General features: G+C 41.4%; 1 protein-coding gene across 5 annotated transcripts in view; it reads right to left on the bottom strand.

Annotated features, from left to right (window-relative positions):
- LOC134083260 (activating signal cointegrator 1 complex subunit 2 homolog) overlaps nucleotides 1-789 on the bottom strand; it is a 63,428-nt gene extending 62,639 nt beyond the window's left edge. For 4 of the 5 annotated variants that reach the window (XM_062539497.1, XM_062539525.1, XM_062539541.1 and 1 more), the window contains exon 1: nucleotides 691-789. The gene's annotated coding sequence lies outside the window, so the exon portion shown is untranslated. Of the gene's footprint in view, nucleotides 1-137; nucleotides 270-690 lie in introns of those variants that run through there. The other variant, XM_062539508.1, reaches the window with a different exon arrangement.
- Nucleotides 790-13,357: the final 12,568 nt, after the last annotated feature.

Raw genomic sequence — 13,357 nt, 5'->3', positions numbered from 1 at the left:
ATAGATGCCAACAAGTCTAGATGCTTCCGTGTAAAACATTTCTTTTACAGCGCAGATCAATAATGGGATGTTTGCCAATCTTTTGGTCGTCCCTTACACCATTTCTATTTAGCCACAAATCAAGTGAATGCACTTACCTAAAGATCACTTTAACCACCTTTATTCCACAGATACTGTCTGTTTCAGAGGGAACTTTATGTTCCTCTCATAACATATTTTACAGTTAACACCAGTACTAAAGTCCATCATTCAGCCTCGAGTCAATTCCCTTAAAGAGAGAGTAGCATGGTGTAGGTGCTGTATGTGTTTGGAACTGATTCCAAACACACACCTACATCTACACTTTTTCCTACTGGTTGGGGATCAAACCCTTTGGTTACAAGCCAGAAGCCCTAACCAGTAGCCCAGGACTGCCCCCAGAGCAGTGATCTGATATTTACATGACTTTTATAATTCTCCATTGCCCATCTCCCAGATCTCTGGGCACTCTCTTTGCCAACCGCGCAGACCAGTTCAGCAGGTTGTGAACACGGCAGTTGTTTGTAGAGTGTTTGTAGATAAACACAACGCTGCCCGTGGAATAGGTCTATACACAGTACAATCTCTACTGATGAAGAACAACACACACAGCAAACACATACATATTCACATGGGACATGATACAAACATACATTTATTAAAGCAACTTACGGTAGGTTATGTGTGGAGTGTCACTGGCTTGTGTTCCTGGAATCCATTTCCTTGAATCTCCGTCTCTCTCTGTAGAGAACTGGTTGGACTTCAGTCACAGTAGTTAGAGGTGTGTTGATATGATCATAGCCAAAACAACTTTTGTCATGAATATTTAACTCTTTCATGTCCACCCATCTATTTCCTAAACAGGCTCTCTCTGAGGCTTAGTTCACACTGGCAGTCGGAATCCGATTTTTTGCTTATCTGGATTGCATCTAGCTTGAATTTTGGGTAGTCTGAACGGCACAAAACCGCATGAAATGCGATTTTTCCAATGCTGATTCGCACCACATACGGAGGTGGTTTCAATATCACTTACTATCGGATATGACTCAATCTGAACAGTCGAACCACTTGAATAGGATTTCAACGTGCCCCTTTCGTCATTTGCACTGCAACAAACGATTGCAATGTAATTCTGAGTGACGAAAGTGATTGATTGATTGATTCAGCGCGTGCGCCAGGGCTACCAGCAAAACAAAAACCAACGTCAGACTCAAGTCATCATTTTATGGTGAAACATGGAAAACTGTAACGTTAAGGGTGACGAGGTATTTGCGCCACGGCTACGCATAATAAGTTGGAAAATATAAAAAATAAATCCACTTTCATCCATGACGACTTCGTTGTGTACAGTACAACTCTACCTAATGAATCCAGGTGTGTGTAATTTATATCGGATCTGAGCAATGCACGCCAAGATCAGATGTGATCGGATGTGATCACTTGCAATATGCAATGAGAACAGTCAGTCAGAAAGATCAGGTTCTGATCGGATATGCAAGACATCCGATTTCGACTGCCAGTGTGAACTAAGCCTAAGAAGGCCCCAAGCTGTTTTTAGCCCATATATGCATTTTAATAGATGTTCATGTTAATGAATGTGCAAGTATGGTTGTTTTTCTATAATTATTAATCCATGCTTTTATTTGTGTTTTTTTTTACTGTTTCAGAGGGAACTTTATGTTCCTGTTATAAAAGGTTTTACAGTTAACCCTCTAACCGCCCAGGTTTATTTTGATTTTTGCATAAAAATTTCAAAAGGCCATGGCTTGAAAGTGGTCAGAGATAAAGTCCTACTGTAAATGTGAAAATCATTGAGTATGAACTAAAGTTTATGAAGGGGGTAAATTTTCTCATCTAATTTGCATATTATGACGTCACAGATTGGCAATAGCGTCAAATTATGCACATTTCAGTAAATACTGATTGTTGAACACATTTGAGCAGTTTTACTTTGATTTTTGTAATTTCTCCGACATAACAAACAAACAGGACCACAGCCACATGTAAACCAACAATAGTGAACTATTAGTATTACCACAATCCCTATGTTACTATATAATAAAGTAGCCTGGTCAAATCAGTTCCTATCGCGGATGACTTTGTTGTTATTCAGAGCCCTATTTTTACTAGACCTGCTGTCTGTACCATGTCAATTACAGACACTATCATCATGATTATCACTGGCACCAAGCACACCATGCTTATTTGAACCCTTTGGTCAACATTGCTGCAGGTAAACATTGACGTACACACGCAAAGACCCACCTCCATTCACAGACGCATCTTGACTGTCACTGCCAATGAACGACCGATCATAATCTCCAAAAGGCAGATATTCTCCTTCAGAATCAGAGTAGATGAATGGCAGACCCAAGACTTCATAACACACGACTTTGTTTTTTTACATTTGCCGTTTTTCTGCTTCAATTTGTGCATAGTGATCGCGCATTTCACTTCCGCGTTATAAACAGGAAATGCGTCTTTTTTTTTTGTTTCTCGCGAGTAATACAGGCACTTCCATAGGGCACTTCCTGAAAACTTTTTTACTCGAATTTGGGCTTGAATCGAAGCTCTGGATGTCTGCCAACTAGTGGTGGAGAGTACAAAGGCGATTTGTCACCCTACTCGGATCTACCGTCTGTTTTAATCAGTGATGTTGCTTGTCGCCGTACGGCGCCTTGGGCGGTTAGAGGGTTAACACCAGGACTAAAGTCCATTTAGCCTTCAGTCATTTTCCTTAAAGAGACAGTAACATGGTGTAGGTGCTGTATGTGTTTGGAACTGACACACCATGCGTTTATAGGAAAATAATGCACTTATCGAAGTGTAAAGGCCTTATTACCAATAAGACCTTATTACAACTTCAAAAGTGCATTATTTTCCTATAAACGCACGGTGCATCGTTGATTATCCCTTACTTATGGGACTTGTGTTGTTAGAGGGAGGAGAGACCATCAAACAGCTGCAGGTGTGTGTGTTTGTGGGGGGGGGGGGGGGGGGGGTATGTTAGGGAGGAGAGACCATCAAACAGCTGCAGGTGTGTGTGTTTGTTAGAGTAACAAAATCATCAATCAACTACAGGTGTGTGTGTGTGTGTGGTAGAGGGAGGAGAGACCATCACAGCTGCAGGTGTGTGTGTGTGTGTGTGTGTGTTTGTTAGAGTAACTAAACCATCAATCAACTACAGGTGTGTGTGTGGGAGAGTAACATAGAAGCAAGGGAGGAGAGACCATCAAACGGCTGCAGGTGTGTGTGTGGTAGAGAGTAACATAGAGACCATCAAACAGCTGTGTGTGTGTGTGTGTGTGTGTGTGTGTGTGTGTGTTGGAGAGTAAACTGAATTTATGACCAAACGATTTAAGTAGATTTAGTACATAATACTCATATAACGTCAAAAAAAAAAAAAAACAGGACCACTGAGGGACTTATAGACTGGTGCCAAAATTGAAAAATGTGCTTATTTAAGAAGCCCGAGGCATTTTTGAGACAAAGTTGGCAACCAGTCTTATTTTGTCAATTTGGGTGTGCTGAATTCAAATCTGCAATATGCCAAGCTCTATCTGACCTCTGGTGACCTCTAGAGGTCATTGAACTTTGGGGCTGTAAGCGACCCAGCTGAACCCAGTTTCTCAGCTTCATAAGCTTACTGTGCATGAACCCCTTTGTGTAGAAGCATAATCTTGGTCTCAAATTAAAGGTAACACTCTGAGGTTTCTTGTAGACATTTTGGATTGTATGTCAGGTGTTCTGCTATAGAGTAACTACACAAAATATGGACGCACCTCCCACCTAAACTTAGCTTTCTAAGCTTCAGAAGCACTCAAATGCACTAAAATTATGAATTAAGTTAACAGATGGCCTTGTTTTTGGTAATGTTGGGGTGCTGAATTCAAATCCTTCATTTTAAAAACTCAATTTAACCTCTGGTGACCTCTAGAGGTCATTTAACTTAACAACCAAAAATCGCATGTTTTGCCTTTGCCATTTTGTGAATTTGGGGTGAATATTCAAATCTTTTCAACTGCAAACATCTATAAGACCTCTGGTGGCATCTGGAAGGAATAACGCTACAATTTTGTCTTTGTCGTTTGTCGTTTTTTGGGCTGAAATCTCCATTACGCTAAGGTCAGGCTAATTCCTGGCACTCCATGCTAACAGTTCACATTTGCACCGTTACGTGGTAGTAGCACTCAACATGTTGTTTTAAAATACCTAGGCTTGCCAAAATTGTTGTTGAAAAATAGTAAGACTGTGCATGTAGAACCCTGTAATGTGGCTTAGTTTGACCTAATTTTGAAGGTCCCAGAGAATGGATGAATTGAGTATTGCACTGTGTTCTCTGATGTTAAAATAGTATATATTCAACTTTGATTTAAAAAAATAAACTCAATTGCAATTTTACAAGACTAATTAAAACCATATATTTAGTGGTTGGTTGGAAATGGTCTGTTTGACTAAATGGCGCCCTCTTTGGCAACCCCAATTGAACTTAAATGGCTTTGCGAGGTCTGACATCACAAGCAAGCAGTTTTGCTGAATCGCCCGTTTTTTAGTGTCTATTTCTAAGTTCAAGATTTCCATATGAAGGAGGGCACAACCATGCCTCATGTTCATGATAGCTCTTTGTTTATGCACAACCTCTCATAATTCATGAAAACCAAGAAAAAAATTATTTCCATTCTCTGGGACCTTTAAGTTGATCTAGAAGGTGGGGCCAGTGCTATAATAGACTGCAGCAGAGAGACCACATGCATTCTCGAGGATACAGAGAAGATTGCTCTTGTGCCTTAACAGAGTTACTCATGTGAAATAGTGTTGTCATACATTGGCTTGTGATTGTCATGTTCCTCTAGAGACTACAAGAAGTAGTATCAGATTGATTAGATCACATTTACAATCTGCAGCTTTGAAAATGGATCCAATTTGTAATCTCAAAAGAGATCTGCCTGTATGCTTGGAGCTTTGTTTTCTTTGCCAAGTTGATAAAAAGGAAAAAACATATACACTGGGTGAAAGGGGAAAGTTGAAATTACAAGACACTATTGAAAAGCGGAGGAAATTGAGAGATCATGAAAACAGAGCTCTGATTGACCGTATTGATCCTATGTTAGCTGAAGAGACAGAACAAGACCTTGTCTACCATAAGTCATGCTATTCTACATTTACTAGCACAGAGCACATTTCACGGCTTGAAAAGCCACTAGCCTCTGCATCAGCTACCCCAAGCAAGGGAGCTTCTAGTTCTGGTCCAAGGGTTTTACTCAGAAGTTCAGTTAGCAACATGAATTGGGATGCTTGCATGTTCTGTCAGGACACAAGCATCAAGGAAAAGTTGATATCGATTACAACATTCAACAAGAGTGATTCCATTCTGACAGCATCAAAGAATGATCCCGTCATGCTTGTGCGCCTTTCAGGTGTGCCTGATCTTATGGCTGCTGAGGGCAAATATCACAACAATTGCTACCACAAATTCAGAAGAAAATCGCTTAAAATTCAAGAATGCCCTGGACTAGGATTTTCTGTTGCCTTGGAGTGGCTTCTGGCTGAACTTAAAGAATGTGCACGTAAATCACAGGTTTTACAACTCTCAGAGGTATGGGAGTATTATTGTGAGTTGGCAGAAACAGCACAAGAAGAAATACCCCAGTCATATTACAGCAGGAGGACGACCTTTAAAGATAAACTTGAGTCACTTGTTTCAGATTTCTATGTGTGTGTTTCTATGAGGGAGGCACAGCAGGTGGTACTTGTGCCAAAGGACTATGCAAATGTGCCTCTTTCACAGTTGGTGTCAGGAAATGAAGCACCAGGACATCATATTCCTAGATATAATGCTGGTGAAGACTTCCTTGAAATGGTTCATGTTGCACTTAAGCTGAGGTCAGAAGTTCTGTCACATCCTACATATGAAGGCTTTGTTGTTAATGAGGATAGTATGATTTCTTCTGTGCCAGAGACCCTGTACATCCTCAAGTTATTGTTCGGTGGTCAGAGTCTGCTAGAGGCTGACAGTGAGGAGAAGGATGCCAGTAGGGAAGAGAAGGAAGCAAAAATTCAAACCAGAATCCTCAGTGTTGCTCAGGATATTGTCTACAACATGTCAGGTGGCAAATGCTGGACTCCAAAACACCTGGGCCTTGGCAGTGCATTGCACCAAGCAACACGATCGAAAGAGCTTGTGAACTTGTTTCATAATGCTGGGCATATCATTAGTTATAAAAACATTCTTCAAGTTGATACTGCCCTGGCTGAAAGCTCACTGCAGTCAATGGACACTGAAACAGGAGCCGTTGTACCACCAAACTTTGTCAGTGGCCATTTCACACACTTCACTTGTGACAACATTGACATCAATGATTCCAGCTTTGATGGCAAAGGCAGTTTCCATGCTACACAAGTTGCAGCCTGGCAGAGAGGTCCTGCAAGTGGCATGGGGATGGAGCTGCTTAGGCCATCAAAGAACACAACCCTTGATGTTCCTGATGTCCTTGCAGATGTTGTCTCAGTGCTGGTTAGTGAGAAGAAAGCTGAGCCCACAACATTTGCAGACAAGGACTGGTTTGCAGACTCAGAATGTGATCAGGCAATTGAAGCTGTGGCCAAGGACACAGCTTTCTTCCTGAAATGACAGGGTAGTAAGGGAACTGCAGAAAAAGGGTGGACACATTTCAATCAGGTCAACAGTAAAGTTTCTCCAGAGGTGACAAGTATCGGATACATGCCAATTTTACAAGCACCAGGTCATGAATACGATACTCTCCACACTGTTGTTTTGAGGTGTAAATATGTGGCTAGACAGCTGGGTCAGCACTATGTTGTCCTAACAGTTGATGAAGCATTGTTCTGTAAACTAATGGAACTCAAATGGGCAAAACCAGAATACCAAGAATTCTTGGTTGTGCGTCTCGGTGGACTGCATACCTCTCTAAAGTTTTTATTTTATTTTTTATTTTATTTTATTTACTTTATTATTTATTTATTACCCTCTTCCTCCTCACCCACACACTGACACACACACACACACACACACACACACTCCTGACTGCCCTCCTACCCCACCTTAACCTACAGTAACTCCACACACTCACACTGGTCACTCCCCCCCCCTACACACACACACAGTCTGCCCCTTACCAGCTTCTTATTAGCCACATACACAACACACTGCTCCCCCCTCTGAACCATCAGCCACTACCCCACACACACAGCACACTGCGCCCCCCCCCCCCCCCCCCAGCACACACACACACACACTGCCCCTTACCAGCATCTTATGCCACATACATACATACAATACACTGCCCCCCCCCACAAATGCACATTTCCCCTACACATATACGCTGCCCCTTAACCCTCCAACCCCTACATACATACAGTACACCACTATTACCCCCCCCCCCCCCCCCCCTTTTACCCACTACCACTCCACCCAAGACATCACACATGCCTGCCCTTAGGATTCCCTTGCCCTCACATACTCACACACACACACACACACACACACTTACATGCTCCCTCTACTAGCACGACCCCAGGCAGTTGGGTTGGCCCCTTGGATCTGCCCAAGGTTTCTTCCTGAACAAGGGAGTTTTTCCTTGCCCCTGTTGCTCCCCAACCCCTCTTTGTTTAGTATCTATTTATTTATTTTTTCTTTCTAATTTATTTCTGGACACTTGAGCACAATGAATCTCATTACTTATAAATTATTTTGATGAGTACATGACGATTAACTTGAACTTGAACTAGAACTAGAACTTGAAAGATTGGACTATATGTTTCAATTAAATTTAATCAAAAATGCCCTCCTCCGCTTTTGGTGCCATGACATCTGGCTGCAGTGTAACTGCACTACAACAAGTAGATGCAACATATTGGGTACTGAAATATTCACAAGAATCCATAGAAATTGAATCTTCATGTTGTTTTATCCAATATTAGTTGTCCAGATGTATAGTCAAGCTTATATACAACCATTGAACCAACAAAGTAAATGCTTTTGTGTAATTAGTCCATGTTTTGTGTAGTTACTCTATAGCAGAACACCTGACATACAATCCAAAAAGTCTACAAGAAACCTCAGAGTGGGTTCAGCTTGGTCGCTTACAGCCCCAAAGTTCAATGACCTCTAGAGGTCACCAGAGGTCAGATAGAGCTTGGCATATTCCAGATTTGAATTCAGCACACCCAAATTGACAAAGTAAGACTGGTTGCCAACTTTGTCTCAAAAATGCCTAAGGGTGTCACAATTCTGGATTTTGGCACCAGTCTACCTGCTGTATCAAATTTGATACAAACATTTTCTGCTCGATTTTACATCAAACTACATTTAAAAATTGTAAGTCATTTTAAGTTTTTTGAACAAAGTAATATTTCATTTTAAAATATTGATACATATGTAAAGGTAAATCTCACCATAAAATCATCAAATTACCAATATCCTTGATCTTTGCAAAACCATCAGGGTGCTAATGAGATTCCGCCATTTTGAATTGCAACAAACCACTTGTCAGAATTGTTATAATGCAAAAGGTATCCGACTGGGGGCAAAAGACAAGTAACAGATTGTATACAACTGGGTTTTATGCAAAGTTTATATCTCATGGTGATGCAATGGGCCTCAGAAATGCATGTATCAAATATAATACCCACGGCATTATAGAGAGATAAAGCTAGTCTCCTTAGGCTTTCTCAGTAAGTAAACAATTAGCCATGTGGCCTGTGAAATCGGGCGTGTTCTTACCATTCAAAAGCCAATGACACCTTCAATTGCCTGTGAGCTTAGCATCTGAATGGTGATAGGCGTGTCTCCGTCCACAGAAATCCTGCCTGAACTGCTGAAAATGCTTTAATTTCTTTTTATTCTCCTTACTAATCACCATCAATAATAATAGTAATAACAAATATAGCCGCAAGCGGCGATGGCGGGCCCGAGCACCTGCAGTGCGGACCTGTGACATTTCGGAATCTAACAAAGCAACACGTGCATGTTGGGGGGCATGTACGTGAGTAACACACATGCCCACCAAATTTGGTCAATTTTTGTGAATGTATGTGTCAAACACAACAGACAAAACGCTAGGTGGCGCTATAGAGTCCCTAAGCCACACCCTAGGCCAGAGCTCTGTCTCTGAATAGCTATAGCAATAATACACATGCCCACCAAATTTGGTTCATTTTTGTGAATGTATGTGTCAACCACAACAGACAATGCACTAGGTGGCGCTATAGAGTCCCTAAGCCACACCCTAGGCCAGAGCTCTGTCTCTGAATAGCTATAGCAATAACACACAAGCCCACCACATTTGATTAATTTTCGTGAATGTATGTGTCAACCACAACAGACAACACGCTAGGTTCAAGCTCTAAGCCACACCCTAGGTTCAAGCTCTGTTTCTGACTAGCGATAGCAATAACACACAAGCCCACCAAATTTGGTTCATTTTCGTGAATGTTTGTGTCAACCACAATGAATAATGTGCTGCTAGGTGGCGCTATAGAGTCCCTAAGCCACACCCTAGGCCACACCTGTGTCTCTGACTAGCGATAGCAATAACACACAAGCCCACCACATTTGGTTCATTTTAGTGAATGTATGTGTCAACCACAACAGACAATGCGCTAGGTGGCGCTATAGAATCCCTAAGCCACACCCTAGGCCAGGGCTCTGTCTCTGACTAGAGGTAACACACAAGCCCACCAAATTTGGGTCACGGACCGCAGGTGCTTGGGCCTGTCAATGCCCCTTTCGGCCATTGTCTATCTTAAAACACACCTCAATTCAAACCTTCTCATTTCAAAATACTTCAAAAATTCAAAATCTGTTCACAATTCCTCTTGGGCAACCCCTCAAGAAAAAAAAAATGAACCACATTTGGTGGGCATGTGTGCTATTGCTACTGCTTGTCAGGGATAGAGCTCTGGCCTAGGGTGAGGCTTAGGGACTATATAGCGCCACCTAGCACATTGTATGTGTCAACAATAATAGACATACACGACAATTAGGTACGCTTGTGTGTTATTGCTGCCACTAGTCAGAGACAGAGCTCTGGCCTTGGGTGTGGCTTTGGGACTATATAGTGCCACCTAGCTTGTTGTCTGTTGTGGTTGACACATACATTGATGAAAATTAACCAAATATGGTGGGCATGTGTGTTGCTCATGCACATGCCCACCAACAAGTACGTGTTGCTTTGTTAGATTCCGCAAATGTCACAGGTCCGTACCGCAGGTGCTCGGGCCCGCCATCGCCGCTTGCTGCTATATTTATAGACAGGTAATTTGCTAGAAGTTTTGGGCCTAGTTTTTGGTCAAAGTTTTCTCAATGGATTCCTGGTCAGAACCCCTATTGGAACAGATTAAGACTTGAGGCATGTTCAATTTTGCCAAAAATTCAATATGGCCGCCGTATGGGCAATTCCATATCAGTTGGAACAGGTCCGACACCATGATCCTCAGTTTTTCCTGATTTTTGGTCCAAATGTTCCTCCATGTATCATTAGAAGAAAACAAAAATTTTAGCTTGGTATCTTGTTTAGTTTCTGAGATATGGCTCTTCAAATGTGGTTAGACGTATCCTAAAAAAGGCTGAAAATGCCTGTATTTAATGAGCACCACTTTTTTTAAACCCCTCTTAAGGCTACCATATTATTTTCTAAAAATTTGAACACTTGGGCAGTACCCTGTTTAGTTGTCCAATATCACAAAGGAATTACAGTCCTTCCCACCATTGAAGACTTATTCATCGAAACAAACTCATTTTTTAAAGCAATGAAAAACAAAAAACACTGTTGTTGTTCTCTTATGGTCTGAATGGATAGCACTCACATTTTTAAAACTTTACATATATATATAGTCCATGAGTAAGAGAACATGTTGAAAAAAAATTGAGATGATAAGTTTTCGTATTTCGAGGGTATGGGCCTTCAAAGATGGCCAAAATGGTGTTGTTTCCTAAAAATGCCAATTTTATTGCCTTTTTTCAAGGACAAGATGAAATGCAAATCCAACATTTCTTTTTTCCTGCAATAGTATGCCACTTTGTAGACCATGTGAATGTGGTAGATCCGACCTGTCCATTTCAATATCCCCTCAGTACATGTCTGAAATTAGAAAGAAAAAAAAAATTGTCTTGGCTGAAGGAGGTGTTGGTTTGATTTTTATGAACCTCCTAGAAGGACAATATGGGGTTTAAAACCATTTTTTTCTGTTTGAGGGAACGGATTGCCATCCTGTTAACAGGATAAAAATGTTATATCCCATTTTTACTCTTTATTGATCCCTTAGAATATGTCCAAAAGTTGTCAAAAATGACCAAGTGGATCAAGTCACACAAGGCTAAAAATGTAATATAAGACAGATGAGATACTGAGGGAGAACACTGTGAAATGTATAACCCCTGTTACGATGGCCTTTGAACCCACTGTGGCCCTAACTGAGGTTAAGGGCTAAAATCCACCAACCACCGACACGAGAGGGCTAAAATCCACCAACCACCGACACAAGACTTAAAACTCATATATGTTGTTCATTTCTTCAAGGCATTTTTTTGAGACCATCCATGACTTCCTGTCATAACCGGAAGTTGGTTTAAAACAGGAAGTAAACTTTAAAAAGGCTGTATCTCTGGGATACAGCCATTTTGGGATGACATCATTCAGCCCCATTCAGCGTCCAAATCTCCTCAAAATAGTTGGGATCGTTTGTGCTACGTGCGTGCTGATCCATTTCATTAAATGTTTGTGTTGCCTACTATGTAGAATTTAGCCAGAGGGGCTTGTCCAGCGGTTACATGCTGCCACTCAGACATGCCACCACTACGACATGCTTCCATTTAGACATGCCTCTATTTCGACATGCTGCTATTTAGACATGCTGCCAATCCGACACATTTTAGTACCCCCATTCCGACAGTTTACAAATCCTATTTTTTTCCAAGTCAATTTAACGAACCCTATGAGACCGACGGACGCAAAGTGCGTCAAAAAACACACCCATTCTTCTCTGTTACATTGCTCCGCGATTATTAGTCACAACGAGATGAGACCTATATTGCATGAAAGAGCAGAACCGGGCTTTCCAACGACACTAGACACGTGTCTGTACGATCAAGTATGAAAATAGAATAAAATCATGAATTTAAATCAAAGTATATCATATTTACAGTCTATATTGCTCTGCGTTCACCCACGCAGCCACGGCTCTAGCTTGAATTACTCCGGGACCAGGCATCGCACAGACATGACACGCATATCAAATGAAAGAGGAGAAACAGAGCTTTCCATTGATACCAAACACATCGATCCTTTTGTGTTATAAAAACAGACGAAGTGACAAACAAATAAGAATGTCATATACAGTAGCTTCAGCTACCGCTACTTTCGTTTGCTTTACTCGTGAAACTGTGGTCAAAAAGATATGGCTTGCATGTCAGATAAAAGAGGAGAGCTAGAGCTATCCACAAATACCAAATACAACCTTCTAGGCCATAAAACAGACGAAGTGACAGCAAAATAATGACTTAATTTAGCTCCACTTAGTCCGCGAATAATGAGAACTTGTACAGAACTCCTTTCACCTCCTCGAGTCGCGCACGCAACAGACACATAACCATATCAAGAAGTCTTCACAATGACATTTTAAATGTGAATCTTTATTATTTTACACAATTGGATATAGTTATGACATTAATAGCCTATTAATGACCTCATGTCGGAATGGCACGTTGTTTGAAAAAAAAGTTAAATACCGCCACTGCGACCATGAAAAAAAAAAATGTCGGAGTGGTGGGACTTTTTCCCATAAAGAGACATGCCTCCACTACGACAATTGGACGTCCATGTCGGAGTGCTGGTATGTCGGAATGAACGGCGGATACCTTGTCCAGCAGTTTTAGCTTATGCTAGCACCTGCACTACTGGAACTGAGCTGGCGTTTCTCCTCAGCTGCAGACTGATGGCCAGCAGTTAATTCTGGTTACAGCAATTCTGACGTTACGCACAAGCAACTGGTGTATAGAATTCTGGGCAGCAGAAACAGCCGCACCGTAAATCGATTAGGACATTGATGGGGCTGGGTGATGTCTAGCATAAGCTAAAACTGCTGGACAAGCCCCCCTGGCACCAAGTCTTCAATCAGTCAAAGAGAATCAGAATCAGAATCAGCTTTATTAGCCATTAGTTTGTGTGAATTTGACTCCGGTTAATCTTTGCAGTACAACACTCAACAATAACATAGAAAACAGTTAAAAAAAGGCAGTAAGCTATGTATAAGAATAAATAGATGCTATGGGTGGGATAGGTACGGGATAATGCATGACACGCCGTGCGGTTATTCAAAG

Source organism: Sardina pilchardus, chromosome 1 (genome assembly GCF_963854185.1).
Source record: "Sardina pilchardus chromosome 1, fSarPil1.1, whole genome shotgun sequence".
NCBI classification, from domain to species: domain Eukaryota; kingdom Metazoa; phylum Chordata; class Actinopteri; order Clupeiformes; family Clupeidae; genus Sardina; species Sardina pilchardus.
The sequence above is the reverse complement of the archived record's forward strand: the minus strand, read 5'-3'. Positions and strand labels throughout refer to the sequence as shown.